The 21,226-nt window shown below is 45.6% G+C and overlaps 2 non-coding genes across 2 annotated transcripts; both read right to left on the bottom strand.

The window, feature by feature from the left end:
* Window positions 1–14,974: 14,974 nt before the first annotated feature.
* LOC134984147 (U6 spliceosomal RNA) lies at window positions 14,975–15,081 on the bottom strand. Its single transcript, XR_010191715.1, has one exon. It is a non-coding gene; the product is annotated as a U6 spliceosomal RNA (small nuclear RNA).
* Window positions 15,082–15,667: 586 nt separating this feature from the next.
* LOC134984146 (U5 spliceosomal RNA) lies at window positions 15,668–15,783 on the bottom strand. Its single transcript, XR_010191714.1, has one exon. It is a non-coding gene; the product is annotated as a U5 spliceosomal RNA (small nuclear RNA).
* Window positions 15,784–21,226: the final 5,443 nt, after the last annotated feature.

The raw sequence follows: 21,226 nt of genomic DNA, 5'->3' as shown, positions 1-21,226 counted from the left end.
ACTCTCACTCAGATGTTCACTGCTGCCAGTAGCACACGTATGAGATGCAGAAGTATGGTGGCTGCTGTATAGATCCTGATATGTAATTCTCTGTATCATACTTACCGTACACACATCATCCTTATTACAAGTGAGAGAATAGAGGTAAGACACTGAAGATGGGGGTGTAACAGTGGATTATAACCTAGTAGATGATGATGATTACAGGGTATCATATGGTATATTGCATGTAAAGTACTTTGTTCCACACCTACTCTGCTGTCGCAATATACCTTATATAAGGGTGAGTAACACATGTACAGGCTTACCAGCGTATGAGCACACACATAAAGGAATGCTACCTTACCAATGCTTCCAGGAGTAACGTTAGGAGACATTATTATAAAGCCTTCATTAAAAGTTATGTTTTAATACACACATTTACTATTAAGTGTCCCAGAAAGTCGTCTTCTCCTATTGTTTACAAGATTAATATTGTTACAGAAAATTTCACATTTCCATAATGTGTTTTATTTCCAGCAGATGGACACACAAGCAGGAATATCTCAGAAGGACATCTAATGTTATCCCCGGATTGTGACATAAAAGATGACAGTAGACAGGATTCTCCAGGACCTACTCCCATTACCCCAATTATACATCCAGCTCTATCAGCTGATCCCTCTGATCCTGGGAGATGTTCTCCTGATCCCTCTGATATTGGTGCATCTGTTACAGCTCTAAGAGTAGATACAGTGTTTCTGTGTTCTATAGATGCCAAATGTTTTACACAGAACACAAAGCTTATTACCCATCAGCCTGCTAAGGCAGATGAGAAGCAATTTCCATGTTCTGAGTGTGGAAAATGTTTTACATACAAATCAGGTCTTGTTACACATGAGAGAATACATACAGGTGAGAAACCATATTCCTGTTCTGAGTGTGGGAAATGTTTTACCCAGAAATCACAACTTATTACACATCAGCGAAGTCACACAGGTGAAAGGCCATTTCCATGTCCTGAGTGTGGGAAATGTTTTGCACATAAATCAGATCTTGTTAGTCATAACAGAAATCACACAGGTGAGAAGCCATTTTCATGTTCTGAGTGTGGGAAATGTTTTACCTGGAAATCACAACTTGTTACACATCTGCGAAGTCACACAGGTGAAAATCCATTTCCATGTTCTGAGTGTGGGAAATGTTTTACATATAAATCACAACTTGTAATACATAAGAGAATACATACAGGTGAGAAACCATATTCCTGTTCTGAGTGTGGGAACTGTTTTACATACAAATCAACTCTTGATGCACATAAGAGAAGTCACACAGGTACATCACCATTTCCATGTTCTGAGTGTGGGAAATATTTTGCACAAAAATCACAACTTGCTAGACATCAGAGAAGTCACACAGGTGAGAAGCCATTTCCATGTCCTGAGTGTGGTAAATGTTTTGCACAAAATTCAGATCTTGTTAGTCATAACAGAAGTCACACAGGCGAGAATCCAATTTCTTGCTCTGAGTGTGGGAAATGTTTTGCCTGGAAATCACAACTTGTTAAACATCAGATAAGTCACACAGGTGAGAAGCCTTTTCCATGCTCTGAGTGTGGGAAATGTTTTGCAAACAAATCAGATCTTGTTAAACATAAGAGAAGTCACACAGGTGAGAAGCCATTTCCATGTACTGAGTGTGGTAAATGTTTTGCACAAAAATCAGATCTTGTTAGTCATAACAGAAGTCACACAGGTGAGAATCCAATTTCCTGCTCTGAGTGTGGGAAATGTTTTGCCCGGAAATCACAACTTGTTATACATCACAGAAGTCACACAGGTGAGAAGCCATTTTCTTGCTCTGAGTGTGGGAAATGTTTTGCCTGGAAATCAGATATTCTTAGACATCATCGAAGTCACACAGGTGCGAGGCCATTTCCATGTTCTGACTGTGGAAAATGTTTTGCACACAAATCACATCTTGTTATTCATCAGAGAAATCACACAGGTGAGAAGCCTTTTTCTTGCACTGAGTGCACGAAAAGTTATACTCAGAAATCAGAACTTGTTACACATCAGAGAAGTCACACAGGTGAGAAGCCATTTCCATGTCCTGAGTGTGGGAAATGTTTTGCACACAAAAGAGATCTTTTTAAACATGAGAAAAGTCACACAGGTGAGAAGCCATTTCCATGCTCTGAGTGTGGGAAATGTTTAGCACTCAAATCAGCTCTTGTTATACATCACAGAAGTCACACAGGTGAGAAGCCATTTTCTTGCTCTGAGTGTGGGAAATGTTTTGCACTCAAATCAGCTTTTGCTATACATCACAAGTCACACAGGTGAGAAGCCATTTTCTTGCTCTGAGTGTGGGAAATGTTTTACACAGAAATCACATCTTGTTACACATCAGCAAATTCACACAGGTGAGAATCCATTTCCATGCTCTGAGTGTGGGAAATGTTTTGCACTCAAATCAGCTCTTGTTATACATCACAAAAGTCACACAGGTGAGAAGCCATTTTCTTGCTCTGAGTGTGGGACATGTTTTACACAGAAATCACATCTTGTTAGACATCACAGAAGTCACACAGGTGAGAAGCCATTTCCATGTTCTGAGTGTGGGAAATGTTTTACACACAAATCACAATTTGTTACACACCAGAGAAGACACACAGGTGAGAAGCCATTTTAATCTTCTGGAGTATACTCATCATTGCCATGCGTTGTTCTTCAAGGTTCTTATCGTATCTTCTATGCTTTTTGCAATATACATGCTACTGCATGGTGAAATAATCAGATGTCATGTCCTCATCTACCACTGCTATGCAGATGATCTGTCTTTTGCTCCAGACACTGAGAACCCAGTCCCAATCCTAAATGGTTGTCTAGCTGAGCTCCAGGTGTGGGTGATGCCAGTTGGCTGTGACTCAGTCCTGGTGAAACAGGTCCATATGGTAGAAGCTCACCAACAAAGGACAGGGCTACAGCTCAGCTTTGCAAACCAACCAGACTTACACTTGGGGGTTCAGAGTTACAAAATTCTGATCCTGTGCAGAATCTTGGTGTCCTGGATTGTGGAGTGACACTTAGACATCAGGTATCAGCCACAATCAGATCCTCATCTGAGGAACATAGCCAGACTCCAGCACTTATTTCCCTCAGAAGATCTACCTACAGTCATACATGTACTTGTATCATCACGCACAGACTACTGCAATGTCCTCTACCTGGGTCTCCCAGCAAAATAATTACTGAGCTTGTAGCTTGTACAGAATGCAGCAGCCAGGCTGTTACCTAACCAGCCCATTCCTGCCACATAACACCCATTCTCTGCTCCCATCACTGGCTGCCTGTAAGATGATGATTCGGGGCCTAATTCAGGTCTGATCGCAGTGTGTGATCCAAACGGAATTATTGAAAAATTGCGGGCGCATCCACTGCGCCCATCCCGTGCATGCACCTGCATTTGCTGCAGAGGGGACGCAGAAAATGTGATTGCCTGTCAGGCAGAGGCAGTCACGGGGGTGGGCGGGCAATGCTCCATTTCCAGGGAGGAGACGGATCGGTGCTGGGGCAGTGTGGCGCGAACGGAGGACAGACGGGCATGATCACGGCTGTGTGACATCACATGCAGCTGCCATGATCAAGAAAAATGCAGCGGGCCTCCTGCGCAAGCAGCGGCAGCAGGAGGCTTCACTAATTTCTACGATAAAGCAGAAATTGTGAGGCAATCGCAATTTCTGTTTCTTCAAGGGGGTAGGCGGTGGTCAGCATGCTGGGTGGCCCCTAGCACGCTAGGAAAAGGATTGCTAATTAGCAGCATCTGCTATCCTTACTGAATTTAGACCCTCTATTAAGTAATCTTACTGACTCCCAGCCTTGCATGACCATGATACCAGAAGCAGCTGCTGCATCCGTACTGCCTGGGTTTCTTCCATCTGTTGATGGACTGTTAGCAGTACCATAAATTCCCAAGCAGTGCTAAGATGTCAGGGGAAACAGGGTGGGTGGCAGTAGTGCAGTAGCGGGGGCTACTGGAGGCAATGTCTATGTGGGTAATATTGTCCCCAAGCAGTGCTGAGGAGGGAGACAGGGCAGGGGGCAGTAGTAGGAGCTGCTGGAGGCAATGTCTATGAGGTTAAACGTCCCCAAGCAGGGCTGAGGCGGGAGACAGGGTGGGTGGCAGTAGTGGGAGCTGCTGGAGGCAATGTCTATGTGGGTAAATGTCCCCAAGCAGGGCTGAGGAGGGAGAAAGGGCAGCGGGCAGTAGTAGGAGCTGTTTGATGCAATGTGTATGTGGGTAAACGTCCCCAAGCAGGGCTGAGGAGGGAGACAGGGTGGGTGGCAGTAGTGGGAGCTGCTGGAGGCAATGTCTATGTGGGTAAACATCTGCAAGCAGGGCTGAGGTGTCAGAGCGGGGAGACAGGGCAGGTGGCAGTAGTAGGGGAGACACGGGTGGATGGCAATAGTGGGGGGAGATGGGACGGACGGCAGTAGTAGGGGAGACAGGGCAGGTGGCAGTAGTAGGGGAGACACGGGTGGATGTCAGTAGTGGGGGGAGACAGGGCAGTGGCAGTAGTGGGGGGAGACAGGGTGGGTGGCAGTAGTGGGGAGAGGACAGGGTGCGTGGCAGTAGTGGGGGAGACATGGGGTGGATGGCAATAGTGGGGGGAGATGGGGCGGGTGGTCACAGTGCAGTACCAGGGGCCTGCTGGAGGCAGTAAAGAGGTGTATGTGTTCCACACAGAATCAGTTGATAATTAGACTTAATGATGATTATGCTTCCTTATTTCTAATTAATCCCTTGTATGTGTTACTGTTATTTGCTGTGTCAGCCTTTATGTGTGTTCTGTGTAATAATCCTGAAAGTAGTGCTGCTACCGATCTCATATCATTTGTAGTAACTTGGAAAAGATGAGATATGAGGTGCACTCTGGAAGCTTATAGGGGGTTAATCAGAGATGAACGCAGATGTGACATCACGCAACCCCCCCCCTCCCCCTCCTGGAAAATGGTCCCGGCCCACCCGCGTTCACCCCTCAGGGATGCGACCACAATGTGTGTGTCTGTGTGGCCGCTGTGCATGTGCATTTTGCCACCACCGGGTAAACTGCTGCGAGCCACTATTGCGGATGGGTCTGACCCCCATAGGCTGTTGTGCAGAGTAAAGTATTTTTTAAGTTTAAAATACAGACAAAAATATGTGTATTAAAGATATGAAATAAAGTTGTTTAAAAGCAAAATATTTCTGGTGCAATTTTGGCTAAGTCCGATTTTGACAGCGCATTTGAATAGTGGGATGATATTACGGGGGGAAGGGGGGGGTCTCTGTGTAATTAAATAGTTTTATCATTTGTTGGTTTTAATTAAATTTTGTCTGTTCAACTGTTCTGTTGTTTTTTTTACTCTGATAAACTGTTTTTAAAGTAAACTGATGGACAATAGGTTAGTTGCGCAGTTTCCTCAATGTTACGCTGTTTACACTTTATTCCTAGCTACGGGCGTACCTATGCGTAGCACCACTTAGCTTACCTTTTGAGCGTTGATGCACTCATAATACTTTGGTGAATATATATGGCTACAGCAATATAACACACTTAGACCTTAGTAGAGTGTCGGAAGTGTCCCTGACACTTCGCCAGATTAACAAAATAACAGACGAGACAGATGGGTAAATTTGGATTAAAGGTCCAACCCAATAACCATATATATTAGTCCCTAGCGGACACAAAGGGATAACAATGCTGCACTGTAGCAACACAATACAATTCAAGGATACAGTAATACGTGCAATAATATACAACAGACACGGGAAATAAATGCAAGTACAATTAGCAATACAACTATACCAATACAATAGGATCAGTTACCTTCATACATACGCTGCGCCACCGGCTTCCAGGCCTCAGTCGTCTTACAAGATGACCTCTGAGAAAGGTGACTGAAACCTGGGCCAGGTGCGTCCTTTTATACAATGTTCCAATAACAGTACAATGGGGAATGTAAGATCTTCCATTGGTCCAGGGGCGGGACATATTCAGTACACTGTGGGTCATTGGTCAGCTCGAACACTGAGCGACACCTAATCTTGTGATGTGATTACAGGTTACTTCTGGGCTCCCACCTAAAGACCAGATCAAACCGACCACAGTATCATACAGTAATATACATGAATCCGGTATCGCTAATAACTTGTTGCCGTAATATGTGACAATATCCTCGCAACCACCGAATTATTACTTATGTGGCCCTGAACAATTTGATCCCACACACGGTATCCATACACGGTGTCCTTAATATTTAATGGAACAATACATATATACATATATATACCTTGGGTCTTATATACGTGAATGTGATCGTCAGCTCAACGACACATCCACTTATAGGAGACTGACTAGGGACCCAACTCGAGAGTTTAAAACAGAATTGGACCAGTATTTACAGGATGTTTGTGAACAGGGCCTTATTTCTTCTGAAGTTAAGAAAGCATTGTGTGTAGAATATCCGAAAGTGCCCCTTTTTTACACTGTGCCTAAGATACATAAGTCACTCGTAGACCTACCTGGCCGACCTATAGTGTCGGCCAGGGGCTCTTTATATCATCCAGTATCAATATTTCTCTATCGTCCTAAGTGGATGCTGGGGTTCCTGAAAGGACCATGGGGAATAGCGGCTCCGCAGGAGACAGGGCACAAAAAAGTAAAGCTTTTACCAGATCAGGTGGTGTGCACTGGCTCCTCCCCCTATGACCCTCCTCCAGACTCCAGTTAGATTTTGTGCCCGAACGAGAAGGGTGCAATCTAGGTGGCTCTCCTAAAGAGCTGCTTAGAGAAAGTTTAGCTTAGGTTTTTTACTTTACAGTGAGTCCTGCTGGCAACAGGATCACTGCAACGAGGGACTTAGGGGAGAAGTAGTGAACTCACCTGCGTGCAGAGTGGATTTGCTGCTTGGCTACTGGACACTAGCTCCAGAGGGACGATCACAGGTACAGCCTGGATGGTCACCGGAGCCGCGCCGCCGGCCCCCTTGCAGACGCTGAAGAGAGAAGAGGTCCAAAATCGGCGGCTGAAGACTCCTGAGTCTTCATAAAGGTAGCGCACAGCACTGCAGCTGTGCGCCATTTTCCTCTCAGCACACTTCACACAACAGTCACTGAGGGTGCAGAGCGCTGGGGGGGGCGCTCTGAGAGGCAAATAAAAACCTTATTAGAGGCAAAAAAAAATACCTCACATATAGCCCACAGAGGCTATATGGAGATATTTAACCCCTGCCTAACTTCAAAAATAGCGGGAGACGAGCCCGCCGAAAAAGGGGCGGGGCCTATCTCCTCAGCACACAGCGCCATTTTCTCTCACAGAAAAGCTGGAGAGAAGGCTCCCAGGCTCTCCCCTGCACTGCACTACAGAAACAGGGTTAAAACAGAGAGGGGGGGCACTGATTTTGGCGATATTGTATATATATAAAAGATGCTATAAGGGAGAAACACTTATATAAGGTTGTCCCTATATAATTATAGCGTTTTTGGTGTGTGCTGGCAGACTCTCCCTCTGTCTCCCCAAAGGGCTAGTGGGTCCTGTCCTCTGTCAGAGCATTCCCGGTGTGTGTGCTGTGTGTCGGTACGTGTGTGTCGACATGTATGAGGACGATGTTGGTGAGGAGGCGGAGAAATTGCCTGTAATGGTGATGTCACTCTCTAGGGAGTCGACACCGGAATGGATGGCTTATTTAGAGAATTACGTGAGAATGTCAACACGCTGCAAGGTCGGTTGACGACATGAGACGGCCGACAATCTATTAGGACCGGTCCAGGCGTCTCAGAAACACCGTCAGGGGTTTTTAAAAAAAACAAAACGCCCATTTACCTCAGTCGGTCGACACAGACACAGACACGGACACTGAATACAGTGTCGACGGTGAATAAACAAACGTATTTCTCATTAGGGCCACACGTTAAGGGCAATGAAGGAGGTGTTACGTGTTTCTGATACTACAAGTACCACAAGAAAGGGTATTATGTGGGAGTGAAAAAACTACCTGTAGTTTTTCCTGAATCAGATAAAATAAAATGAAGTGTGTGATGATGCGTAGGGTTACCCCGATAGCAAATATTGGCGTTATACCCTTTCCCGCCAGAAATTAGGGTACGTTGGGAAACACCCCTTAGGGTGATAAGGCGCTCACACGCTTATCAAGTGGCGTTACCGTCTCCAGATACGGCCGCCCTCAAGGAGCCAGCTGATAGGAAGCTGGAAAAATATCCTAAAAAGTATATACACACATACGGTGGTTATACTGCGACCAGCGATCGCCATCAGCCTGGAGATGCAGTGCTGGGTTGGCTTGGTCGGATTCCCTGACTAAAAATATTTTATTCATGTACAGCATTAAATAGGATGCATTCTATATATATGTATGTGAGATGCACAGAGGGATATTTGCTCTCTGGCATCAAGATAAGTGCGTTGTCCATATCTCCCAGAAGATGTCAGGGACACGACAGTGGTCAGGTGATACAGATCCCATACGGCAGATGGAAGTATTGCTGTATAAAGGGAAGGAGTTATTTGGGGGTCGGTCCATCGGACCTGGGGACCACAGCAACAGCTGGGAAATCCAACCTTTTTTACCCCAAGTTACATCTCAGCTAAAAAAGACACCGTCTTTTCAGCCTCAATCTTTCCTTTCCCATGAGGGCATGCAGGCAAAAGGCCAGTCATATCTGCCCAGACATAGAGGTAAGGGAAGTAGACTGCAGCAGGCAGCCCTTTCCCAGGAAAAGAAGCCCTCCACCGCGTCTGCCAAGTCCTCAGCATGACGCTGGGGCCGTGCAAGCGGACTCAAGGTGGGGGGGTAGTCTCAAGAGTCTCAGGGCGCAGTGGGATCACTCGCAAGTTGACCCCTAGATCGTACGAGTATTATCCCAGGGGTAAAGATTGGAGAGTCGAGACATCTTCTCCTCGCAGGTTCCTGAAGTCTGCTTTACCAACGGCTCCCTCCGACAGGGAGGCAGCATTGGAAACAATTCACAAGCTGTATATCCAGCAGGTGATAATCAAAGTACCCATCCTACGACAAGGAAAAGGGTATTATTTTTCCACACTATATTGTGGTACTGAAGCCAGACGGCTTGGTGACACATAGTCTAAATCTAAAATGTTTTGAACACTTACATAAAAGGTTCAAATCGAGATAAAGTCACTCAGAGCAGTGATAGCGAACCGGAAAAAAGGGGACTATATGGTGTCCCTGGACATCAAGGATTACCTCCATGTCCAAATTTTGTCCTTCTCATCAAGGGTACCTCTGGTTCGTGGTACAGAACTGTCAATATCAGTTTCAGACGATGCCGTTTGAATTATCCACGGCACCCCGGGCCTTTTTACCAAGGTAATGGCCGAAAAGATGTTTCTTCAAAGAAAAAAGGCATCTAAATTATCCCTTACTTGCACGACCTAAAAAGGGCAAGTTCCAGAGAACAGTTGGAGGTCGGAAGAGCACTATCTAAAGTAGTTCTTCGACGGCACGACTGGATTCTAAATATTCCAAGAATCGCAGCTGTTTTCCGACGATACGTCTGCTGTTCCTAGGGATGATTCTGGACACGGTTCAGAAAAAGGTTTTTCTTCCCGAGGAAAAAGCCAAGGAGTTATCCGACCTGTCAGGAACCTCCTAAAACCAGGAAAGGTGTCTGTACATCAATGCACAAGAGTCCTGGGAAAAATGGTGGTTTTTTACGAAGCAATTCCATTCGGCAGATTCCATGCAAGAATTTTCCAAAGGGATCTGTTGGACAAATGGTCAGGGTCGCATCCTCAGATGCACCTGCGAATAACCCTGTCGCCAAGGACAAGGGTATATCTTCTGTGGTGGTTGCAAAAGGCTCATCTATTGGAGGGCCGCAGATTCGGCATACAGGATTTGATCCTGGTGACCACGGACGCCAGCCTGAGAGGTTGGGGAGCAGTCACACAAGGAAGAAACTTCCAGGGGGTATGGACGAACCTGGAAAAGTCTCTTCACATAAACATTCTGGTACTAAGAGCAATCTAAAATGCTCTAAGCCAGGCGGAACCACTCCTGCAAGGAAAACCGGTGTTGATTCAGTCGGACAACATCACGGCGGTCGCCCATGTAAACAGACAGGGCGGCACAAGAAGCAGGAGTGCAATGGCAGAAGCTACCAAGATTCTTCGCTGGGCGGAGAATCACGTAATAGCACTGTCAGCAGTGTTCTTCCCGGGCGTGGACAACTGGGAAGCAGACTTCCTCAGCAGACACGATATTCACCCGGGAGAGGGGGGTCTTCATCCAGAAGTCTTCCACATGCTAGTAAACTGTTGGGAAAGACCAATGGTAGACATGATGGCGTCTCGCCTCAACAAGAAACTGGACAAGTATTGCGCCAGGTCAAGAGATCCACAGGCAATAGCTGTGGACGCACTGGTAACACCTTGGGTGTACAAATCAGTATATGTGTTTCCTCCTCTGCCTCTCATACCAAAGGTATTGAAGATTATACGGTGAGGAGGAGTAAGAACAATACTAGTGGCTCCGGATTGGCCAAGAAGGACTTGGTACCCGGAACTTCAAGAGTTGGTCACGGACGACCCGTGCCCTCTGCTTCTGAGAAGGGACCTGCTACAACAGGGTCCCTGTCTCTTTCAAGACTTACCGCGGCTGCGTTTGACGGCATGGCGGTTGAACGCCAGATCCTAAAAGGGAAAGGCATTCCAGAAGAAGTCATTCCTACCTTGATTAAGGCAAGGAAGGAAGTCACCGCGAAACATTATCACCGCATTTGGCGAAAATATGTCGCGTGGTGCGAGGATCGGAGTGTTCCGACGGAGGAATTTCAACTGGGTCGTTTCCTACATTTCCTACAATCAGGATTGTCTATGGGTCTCAAATTGAGATCTATTAAGGTTCAAATTTCGGCCCTGTCAATATTCTTCCAAAAAGAATTGGCCTCAGTTCCTGAGGTACAGACTTTTGTTAAAGGAGTACTGCATATACAGCCTCCTGTGGTGCCTCCGGTGGCACCGTGGGATCTAAATGTAGTTTTAGATTTCCTCAAATCCCATTGGTTTGAACCATTGAAAAAGGTGGATTTTAAATATCTCACATGGAAAGTGACTATGTTACTGGCCCTGGCTTCCGCCAGGAGAGTATCTGAATTGGCGGCTTTATCTTATAAAAGCCCTTATCTAATCTTCCATTCGGATAGGGCAGAACTGAGGACTCGTCCGCATTTTCTCCCTAAGGTGGTATCAGCGTTTCACCTGAACCAACCTATTGTGGTGCCTGCGGCCACTGGCGACTTGGAGGACTCCAAGTTGTTGGACGTTGTCAGAGCCTTAAAAAATATACATTTCAAGGACGGCTGAAGTCAGAAAATCTGACTCGCTGTTGATACTATATGCACCCAACAAGTTGGGTGCCCCTGCTTCTAAGCAGACGATTGCTCGTTGGATTTGTAACACAATTCAACTTGCTCATTCTGTGGCAGGCCTGCCACAGCCTAAATCTGTTAAGGCCCATTCCACAAGGAAGGTGGGCTCATCTTGGGCGGCTGCCCGAGGGGTCTCGGCATTACAATTCTGCCGAGCAGCTACGTGGTCGGGGGAAAACACGTTTGTAAAATTCTACAAATTTGATACCCTGGCAAAAGAGGACTTGGAATTCTCTCATTCGGTGCTGCAGAGTCATCCGCACTCTCCCGCCCGTTTGGGAGCTTTGGTATAATCCCCATGGTCCTTTCAGGAACCCCAGCATCCACTTAGGACGATAGAGAAAATAAGAATTTACTTACCGATAATTCTATTTCTCGGAGTCCGTAGTGGATGCTGGGCGCCCATCCCAAGTGCGGATTATCTGCAATACTGTACATAGTTATTGTTAACAAATTCGGGTTATATTGTTAAGGAGCCATCTTTAAGAGGCTCTTTCTGTTATCATACTGTTAACTGGGTTTAGATCACAAGTTGTACGGTGTGATTGGTGTGGCTGGTATGAGTCTTACCCGGGATTCAAATTGCCTCCCTTATTGTGTACGCTCGTCCGGGCACAGTACCTAACTGGAGTCTGGAGGAGGGTCATAGGGGGAGGAGCCAGTGCACACCACCTGATCTGGTAAAAGCTTTACTTTTTTGTGCCCTGTCTCCTGCGGAGCCGCTATTCCCCATGGTCCTTTCAGGAACCCCAGCATCCACTACGGACTCCGAGAAATAGAATTATCGGTAAGTAAATTCTTATTTTTTGGATGCATTTTAAATCCATGCATCCAAGCTACACCGTCTTATTTAAAAGACACAATTACTCTCTTGATACAAATGCAAGAATTGGGTGACTTACCTGAGCACATGTTGATGTGTAGTGCTGATGTCACTAGCCTCTACACCTGCATCTACTACTAAATGAGAACCGTTTAAATACGGGCCCCGACCTAGGAGTTTTTTTTGAAGTTGTTACATTTGGTTTTGAGTCGGAATTACTTTGTCTTTAATGGAGGATTCTTTTTACAAATAGCATGCTGTGCGATGGGGTCGGCAGTGGCCCCATCGAACGCCTGCGCCTTCATGCACTATGTTGAAAAACAAATGTTTTATCTTAACACAACTGTTATGTCGCAGGTAGTTTATTACAAACGCTATATTGATGACCTGGTGTTTTGGCAAGGCTCTAGGGAAGATCTGGTCCAACTATGGGAAAAACATAAACAGAACATGTAGTGAAGTTCACCACAACATTGGATGAGTTTACAATACATTTTTTAGACGTATCCATCACCCGTAGTGACAAAGGGGTATCTACCTCCATTTACATCAAACCCACCGATCGGAATACATTACTTAGTCATCAAATGTTTCATCCTTTGGCTCTCAAGACAGGACTCCCCTACTCGCAATTTCTGCGGGTTAGAAGAATTACCTCAGACCCGGCAGAAACCATAGTGGCATTGGATAACATGTTGAGTAAATTTGCCCAGCGTGGATATCCAATGATAGCATTACAGGCGTCAAAGACAAGGGTTCTTAATATGCCACGGGAGCAGGCTCTCACACCCAAAATTAGACATAGGGTTTCGGGGGTTAAAAAACTAACCTGGGTCAATAAATATACGACAGCAAGTAAACGGGTGGTTAAGAAAGCAAAACAAATGTGGCCAATCATACAGACTGATCAGGCATTGTCCACATTAGCAGAAACTCGTCTCATGCCTTGCCACACACGTGGCAAAAATCTAGGGGATTATGTTATGAAACTTGATGTTTCTAACCTTACTAAGATTAGTCAGTCCTATTTTCTGTGACAAAAACAGGGATGTTTTAAATGTCTAGGGTGTGCTACCTGTAATACTCTTATTACAGGAGCAACATTTAACCACCCACATAGTGGTCAAAAAATTTAAATCCGGCACAGACTTACCTGCACAACTACACATGTAATAATAGGATTTTGGTACTTACCAGGTAAATCCTTTTCTTTGAATCCATAGGGGGCACTGGAGTACTCTTGGGATATGGACGGGCGTAGCCGAACAAAGGCACTGAATATTCAAATTTAGGACTCTCCCCCCCCTCCATATCCCCAAGTACCTCAGTGTACTTTGCCAGTGTTTTTTACTGAGCGAACAGGATATAGAGAGGTTGACAATGGAGAATCCCTATAACATAACGGACAACCACAAAGTTGACCCGTAACCTTATTGTCAACTAAAGAGTTGACAGCTTAACCGATAGAACTTATAATTTGAACCAACCGGTGAAAATGTGTTACCATAAGCTCCTTTGAGCTTAATACCATCCAAGTTAAATTTGTTCACTAAGCTCCCTTGAGCTTAAAACAACCCAGGTAAAACTGCTCTGGGTGGGCGTCCAGTGCCCCCTATGGATTCAAAGAAAAGGATTTACCTGGTAAGTACCAAAATCCTATTTTCTTTATCATCCACTAGGGGTCACTGGAGTACTCTTGGGACGTACCAAAGCTTCCCTCGTGGGCGGGAGAGCTGTTTGATACTTATAACAGTAGGCAGCCAAAGCTAAATGCTGATGGCGCCACCATTCATAACGTGTAAACGTGCACAAACGTGGTGCACTGAAGGCTATGTAGCCGCGTTGTAGACGCTCCACGACCCGCTGGGTCTGACATTCCCACAGAACCTGTGGAATGAACTATTACTGACGTAGGCTATTGTAACTTAGCCTTAAAGTAAGCCTGACTTGTAGTCATTATTATCCAACTGGATAATGTCTGCTGAGAAACTGGCTAACCCCAGTTTGCAGTATCATATATAACAACAACGTATTCATATCACGTACTGTAGACGTTCGGTACATATATAAACGCGTAACGCGTGTACCACATTCAGAATTTTAGAATGTGCTGTCCACACAGGAACCACTATTGGTATATTGATGTGAAGAATACGAAAGCGGATTTCGTCCGAAGATCTGCTTTGTCATGAGAAACTCAAATACGGTGGCTTGGAATACAAGGCACCCAAATATGAAAACAAAACCCTTGCCGAAGCACCCTTGCCGAAGGCAAGGCTAGAAGAAAAATGTTTTCCAAAGTGAGAAACTTAATTCTCATTTGTTGTAAAGGTTCAAAAAATATGAAACTTAAAGGTTCCAAAATATGAAAACTGTAATAAATCTGAACCCAACCACAAATCGCCTGGCGCTGTAGGTGGGATAAATAGAGTCTGAACTTTGGTGACACCTTGTAGAAAGACGCAAATGGAGGCAAACGTCTTTGAAAATACGTTTACCACACAGATACCTGCACTGTTAGTGCAGATGAACGCAGTTTTCCATCCCATCCCGTTTAACAGAATACGGGTACTTGAAGTATGATGTTGGAAACTTCCAAGGTTTACAACCTATGTAAGCACACGAAATTTTTTAATAATGAGCTGCCTTAAGCGGCTTACTATTTCGTTACATGGTTGGTATAACCGATACTGTAATGCTCTATTTTTTTAAGAGGGCGGTCTTATGGAACGTTTCACGAATTTGCGTGTCATCCTTGCGCAGGGGCCATGCTAATCTTCTCTGTATCGTTCCAATTTTAGTATATGTGCTGCCGAAGCGAGCACTGAACCCTCACCCCGTCAACCGCAGCTGCGGTACATAGATAATAGGTACATAGGTAACTATGGGTAAAAGAACGTTCCCTGATGTAACAGGTTGGACGTATTATGAGCGGGCCAAGATCGTGTGCAAGTATTCCTTGAAAATTCGAGAAGCAAACTTCTCTGAAACCCATGAGATACCACCAGTATGACTGTGACGAACTGTCTTCTGATCCGTTTTGGCAACGAAGAAAGAAGCGGAAATTGGTGGAGCCAGATACACGATGCTGAATGACCCCATGAATGTGATGTACACATACTGAGCTTGTGGCGAGATGCCCTCATGTATACTTGAGGGTAACCCCCTTCTGTGGACTCACATATGAAACACCTCTGGATTTAATGTCCAGTTTTTTTAGATTCAAACCCTGACGGGTGAGATCGTCTGTGTAACAGATGTCCACTCACGGATTGATCTCTTGACATTTTCACATAATGGCGTTGTGAGCCATTGAAGATTTGAGTTACCTACCGCCTTGCCATGCGGCTTATTGGTTCTCACTGGTTGTTGAGTATGCAACTGCCGTTGCTTTGTTTGACTGCTTAAGGGCAGCGTGAGCCAGGCATGAAAAAACAAAATTACATGAAACTCACGGTTGTTCCTCTCTACAGAAATCTTTAGTAAAACGCGAAAGATTTATTCGTTCTGAAGAGAAACCAGAGTCTATACTTGGTCAGACTGAAAGCGAATCATTTATTGCATTGTAAAATGCACAGAGTTGTAGGACATTTATCTATTGCATTGTAAAATGCACAGAGTTCTAGTACCTTTATCGACAGGAATCTGTCGTGTTTTAGAACCTTTGCGTTGATTTTAACTACAAATCCTGACTCTCTGTGACTGTCGTCCAGAGTATACTCACCCTTGTCCCTCTGTGGGAAACGCGAGTGAAGGGTGGCGAACTAAATTGAAAACACATTTTTATTCTTAATAATTGAATACACCAATGTACCGCTAGTGTGCGTGTTTTGCACTAATTACTAGATGTACTTTTGTTCTTGCTGGTGTAGTAGGTAAAAGTCTTTGATTTATGTGATTGTTTTCGAACTTAATCTGCTACCGCAGTATACCTTAGTAGCGCAAGATAGAGGAACTTTGTTGATACATAGTTCTTATGTGAGATGAACTATTATTCCAACATCACTTTGGTAAATACCGGAAGCGATAAGCAACGGTATAAATGAAATGGTTAATGGTTGTGGCGATTTGCAAACGCTAGAACCTGTGATGAAGAAACCGGACTGGGTAAATACGCATTGTGAAGATCAAATGCAATTATACAATTTTGTGGCTGCAATAAGCAAAAACTAACTGCAGAAAATCCATTTTCTAACTGTAGTAAATGACTTGCTGATTGATATTGCAACGGAGCTGTTTGATTTTGCTCAAACAGAGGGGAATAAGCAACTTTGACTCTGTTGGCGTACTATTGCCTGGTTGATAAACCAGCCAAGACTAAATGACAACCTGCCAAACCGTTCGCCAGAAGTCGTTTTGTACTCTAAGCTGTAAATAGCTGAGACATATATGAGTTGAAGTCATGAAACCTCGCAAATGTAACATGAAAAGACGCACTTCCACAATTGTAAAAGAGGTCATCAAACCACTGGCTTGCTGACTGTAACGTCCTGTCGTTACAAGGCGTGACTGTTTCTTATAAAGGAATAAAACGCCGTTACAAGTATACTGTATGCGCTAATGGCAGAATATCCTAAAGGGATAAAATGCCGTTACACATATATCAAATTTAGGAGCAAACAAGCTCTGGCCTTGTCGCGCTTAACTATCGACAATGAAAATAACCGGCGTTAGCAGAAGCTTTACAGATATACTCTGCAGCTTCTTTTAACCGTGATCGGCATGGTTTCATACATAGATTCTAGTGACCCAAATGTATCCGTGGTTTTTATAATGTTTGATAGAAACGCATATACCAATGGCGGATCGCGTCATTTTGGAAACGATTATGTATGGTTGTCCAACACCCCGCACTATCTGAATGCTGGACTAATGTACCCTTCTCACTTGTAGTTATCGGTGTGAGATTTGACATAGAATCGTGCATTAAATTATAAGACTAGTGAAATAAACACTCTGGTACCCAAAGGAAAATTGTCACTTTGGAAAGATTGTCTTTTGTTAGCGCTGACGGAGTTATTCTGATACTCCGATTACCGCTGTTTTAATTTGAATTGCCAATGTTAACATTTTTAGTCTGCCCTAGAGCCTTATTCGCTATGTAGACAGACATCATAATAGGCAACAGACAGACACTTGCACGACTTAATAACATTATTATATGGCATATATATCTATATATATATATGTTATTGCTGAACAGCATATTTATTAGGAAACTAAAGCGTTCTTTATGTGAAAAGCAGTTCACATGGGCATGAAACCCGAACCAAATTCCTACTAACACCCCTGCGCCTTCTGGTGGCTTAAAGATGTAGAGCAGGAATGTTCTAGAATTATCCTGAGCTAAAAATTCCCACTAACACCCCTGCGCCTCCTTGTGGAGTAGAGGTGTATGGTCTGGAATTATAACTGGAACACCAGCAATGATTAAAATGGCCGTCATGCCATGCTTTCACAGAAAATCACAGTACAGGTTACCTGCTGCAGTTTTAATATAGGCTTAATAGCCTATTATACAGTTACTATGCTTAATAGCCTATTATACAGTGATAACCCAGGTGTAGGATACAGTAAAATATATGCATTTAGTCAATTAATATGAGCACTGCCTGCAGTGTATTTATCTTGCAACCTTAACCAAAAATAACAGAAAACATGGTTAAACGTGCAATAGGTTATGCCACTGATAACCTATTGCCAGCCAAAGCCTCATATATATATTATATATATATATACAAAGTGTTTACACATATAATCACAGTTCATACTGATATTATAGACAGTTCTGCCAGCAAAAGCTTAATTATATATTATATATATAAAACGTGCTGAACATATAATCACAGTACACAGTGTACATTGTTTAAAGTGCTGCGCTGCTTGTCTATTTTGAACCCATGCAGCCCTTGCTGCTGCTATGGGTATTATTTCCCCTCCCCCCCCCCCTGCATCCCCATGTTACCTGCAGCGTACGGGGATCGGGTGCAGGGAGAGCAGGAGAGCCTGAATCTAGCGCCGGGGAGCCGTCTGGCAGCTGCTTCTACAGCAGTCCTTAGTACACAGGAGAGTCTCGGCGGCGTGTAGCGGTGCCGGGCCATCCGAGCAGTGAGAGCGGCCGGCGTCTGAGTGACGTGCGGCCGCTCTGCTTAGTTCAGCGCCCGGAGAGTGACGGCGGCGTGTAGCGGTGCCGGGCCATCCGAGCAGTGAGAGCGGCCGGCGTCTGAGTGACGTGCGGCCGCTCTGCTTAGTTCAGGCAAGGAGAGTGTCGGCGGCGTGTAGCGGTGCCGCATCAGAGCAGTGAGAGCGGCCGGCGTCTGAGTGACGTGCGGCCGCTCTGCTTAGTTCAGCGCCCGGAGAGTGACGGCGGCGTGTAGCGGTGCCGGGCCATCAGCGCAGTGAGAGCGGCCGGCGTCTGAGTGACGTGCGGCCGCTCTGCTTAGTTCAGGCAAGGAGAGTGTCGGCGGCGTGTAGCGGTGCCGCATCAGAGCAGTGAGAGCGGCCGGCGTCTGAGTGACGTGCGGCCGCTCTGCTTAGTTCAGGCAAGGAGAGTGTCGGCGGCGTGTAGCGATTCTCGCGAGTAACGGTGCCGGGCCATGAGCGCAGTGAGAGCGGCCGGCGTCTGAGTGACGTGCGGCCGCTTTGCGCGTACTTCAGCGGGACCCGTCAGCGGCGCCTGTACAGTATAACACACACACAGCAGGGCGGCAGCGTGAGCTGACCGCCCTGACACCCATACCTTGATCCAACCTGGCTGTGACGAGCTTCTCTCTGTAAGCTCCGTTTCAGCCTCCAGCTCCACTCGTGTCTGCTGCTCCTTCTTCCAGCTCTTTGTCTCATCCTGGCTGTAACGGATCTTCTTTCTGTAAGCTCCGTTCAGCTTGCAGGAGACAGTGGCTGCCTGTGGCTGTGAGGGTGCTCTTTGTGAGGACCGACACGCCATGCGCTGCCTTATAGCGCCTGTGGCTGTGAGGGTGCTCTTTGTGAGGACCGACACGCCATACGCTGCCTTGCAGCGACACCATCCCGGACCCAAGTTTTTCTGAAAAGTGGCCATTGCCACAAGCCGATGTTCATCTGTGAGCACCGAAAAAACACTGGCAAAGTACACTGAGGTACTTGGGGATATGGAGGGGGGGGAGAGTCCTAAATTTGAATATTCAGTGCCTTTGTTCGGCTACGCCCGTCCATATCCCAAGAGTACTCCAGTGACCCCTAGTGGATGATAAAGAAATACCTTTTAACTTGTCCCTGTGGTCTTGCCTATGTGGGCAAGACTATTCGTCAATTTAGGGAGAGGATGGCCCTTCATCGCAGTGCCATTAAAAAGGCCCATGAAAAGAACCAAAGTGATCAACCATTTGCAAGGCACTGCTTAGAGGGCAATCATGGAGTTGCCTCAATTAGGGCGATTCTAATACACCATGTACCTAAATCCCTCAGGGACGGTAACAGGGACAGGGTGCTGTTACAAAAAGAATCCAGATGGATTTATACCCTGGGAACTATTTCCCCTAGGGGGTTAAATGAAATTTAGGGTTACAATGCTTTCTTTAGAGCCAGCTCCCTATATGATTCATTCCATAATTTAAAATTGGAGTTTTGAGAACAATGGCCCTCATTCCGAGTCGTTCGCTCTGTATTTTTCATCGCATCGCAGTGAAAATCCGCTTAGTACGCATGCGCAATATTCGCACTGCGACTGCGCCAAGTATTTTTACAATGAAGTTAGTATTTTTACTTACGGCTTTTTCATCGCTCCGGCGATCGTAGTGTGATTGACAGGAAATGGGTGTTACTGGGCGGAAACACGGCGTTTTAGGGGCGTGTGGATAAAAACGCTACCGTTTCCGGAAAAAACGCAGGAGTGGCCGGAGAAACGGGGGAGTGTCTGGGCGAACGCTGGGTGTGTTTGTGACGTCAAACCAGGAACGACAAGCACTGAACTGATCGCAGATGCCGAGTAAGTCAGATGCTACTCTGAAACTGCTAAGTAGTTTGTAATCGCAATATTGCGAATACATCGTTCGCAATTTTAAGAAGCTAAGATTCACTCCCAGTAGGCGGCGGCTTAGCGTGTGCAACTCTGCTAAAATCGCCTTGCGACCGATCAACTCGGAATGAGGGCCAATGTTAGCTAACACACATAGATTACCAAAAGACACATTAATATGAGGGAAGTTCACATATATAACTCTGGACTCATAATCACTGTTATATGGCATTTCTTAACTTGTGTTTTTGATTCACATTAGTTAATATATATCACTGTATGTCTGTTTCATTGTTAATAAAGCTTATTTCTCTGACATCCTAGTGGATGCTGGGGACTCCGTAAGGACCATGGGGAATAGACAGGCTCCGCAAGAGACTGGGCACTCTAAAGAAAGATTTAGGACTATCTGGTGTGCACTGGCTCCTCCCCCTATGACCCTCCTCCAAGCCTCAGTTAGATTTCTGTGCCCGGCCGAGCTGGATGCACACTAGGGGCTCTCCTGAGCTCCTAGGAAGAAAGTATATGTTAGGTTTTTTATTTTCAGTGAGACCTGCTGGCAACAAGCTCACTGCATCGAGGGACTAAGGGGAGAAGAAGCGAACCTACCTAAGTGGTGGTAGCTTGGGCTTCTTAGGCTACTGGACACCATTAGCTCCAGAGGGATCGAACACAGGACCCGACCTCGTTGTCCGTTCCCGGAGCCGCGCCGCTGTCCCCCTTACAGAGCCAAAAGCAAGAAAGTCCGGAAAATCGGCGAGTGAAGACTTCTGTCTTCTCCAAGGTAGCGCACAGCACTGCAGCTGTGCGCCATTGCTCCTCATGCACACCACACACTGCGGTCACTGATGGGTGCAGGGCGCTGGGGGGGTCGCCCTGAGCAGCAATATTAACACCTTGGCTGGCGAACTGGCACCATATATAGCCCCAGGGGCTATATAGGTGTTTATTAACCCCTGCCAGAACTTTTACAATAG

This window comes from Pseudophryne corroboree (assembly GCF_028390025.1).
Source record: "Pseudophryne corroboree isolate aPseCor3 chromosome 3 unlocalized genomic scaffold, aPseCor3.hap2 SUPER_3_unloc_38, whole genome shotgun sequence".
Classification (NCBI taxonomy): domain Eukaryota; kingdom Metazoa; phylum Chordata; class Amphibia; order Anura; family Myobatrachidae; genus Pseudophryne; species Pseudophryne corroboree.
The sequence above is the reverse complement of the archived record's forward strand: the minus strand, read 5'-3'. Positions and strand labels throughout refer to the sequence as shown.